This window comes from Myxocyprinus asiaticus, chromosome 41, assembly GCF_019703515.2.
Source record: "Myxocyprinus asiaticus isolate MX2 ecotype Aquarium Trade chromosome 41, UBuf_Myxa_2, whole genome shotgun sequence".
Taxonomy (NCBI): domain Eukaryota; kingdom Metazoa; phylum Chordata; class Actinopteri; order Cypriniformes; family Catostomidae; genus Myxocyprinus; species Myxocyprinus asiaticus.
In genome coordinates this window covers 35,648,425-35,649,470 of record NC_059384.1, presented here as the reverse complement: position 1 = coordinate 35,649,470, position 1,046 = coordinate 35,648,425, and positions in this window count along the sequence as shown.

Sequence of the window (1,046 nt, the reverse complement as noted above, 5' to 3'; positions counted from 1 at the left end):
GTTAAATGAAGGCATTGCATGACGAAACTATTCTTTTTTTCATGTGCGGAGCGAAGAAAGTGTTTCACTTTGTTTGAAGTGCATGATGCTGCAGCAGTGACGATTTGAGCGACAGTCTGTGACAGTGGCTCAGCACCCGCAGCTGTGTGAACTTAAAAGTCCCATTCAATAATCTTCCAAAAAATTACACATTAATTAAAATGAAACCCAGTAATGTAACGACAGGAACGCCACCCATTGTAAACAAGTAAAAGTAAAAAAATTGCATTAGAAATTTACTTGAGTGAGAGTAAAAAGTACCCACTTTTAAACCTTCTCTAAAAGTAAATTTCCCCCAAAAAAGTTACTCAAGTAAATGTAGCGCGTTACTACCCACCTGTTTATTAGACTTCTGAATTATACTTTTGTGTTCTTTTGAAGCTTAAAGAGAAATTTGAAATTTTCACAATTTCTCCCTTTGTGTTAAGAGAAAGAAAGAAAGTCATATAGGGTTATAACAACACAGGGGTGAGTAAACAATGGCTGAATTTTTATTTTTGGATGTACTATCCCTTTAATGAGTGTTAATGGGCACTTAATAGGCTACATTTAAAATTAATTATTTTATTTTCATCAAAAAATGCAATGAGTAATCCAGAAATAATTAAAAAGAAAACAGATTAGATTACCTAAAAGTGTAATCATCTAAAAGGTTATGTAACTGGTTGCATTTTAAGTTGTGTAATTTGTAATCAGTACCGATTACATCTTGACATACACATGTATGAACTGTTATTGAATGGACAAGAAGATTTCAGACCTTTTCCTTTTGTGTTTGACAGAAAAAAGAAAAAAATAGCATATGGGATTAGCACAACAATAGGGTGAATAATTAATTACAGATTTTTTCGTTTTTAGGTGAACTTTAAAACAGCAGGGTTCTTATGGCATGTCTATTTCTTACGGTACACCGGTGCCCCGGATGCACAGCTTTAGCATAATGCATTGATATATGCGCATGCGCAGTGAACAGATCTACACATTAAACGGCGCCTCATCAAGTACTG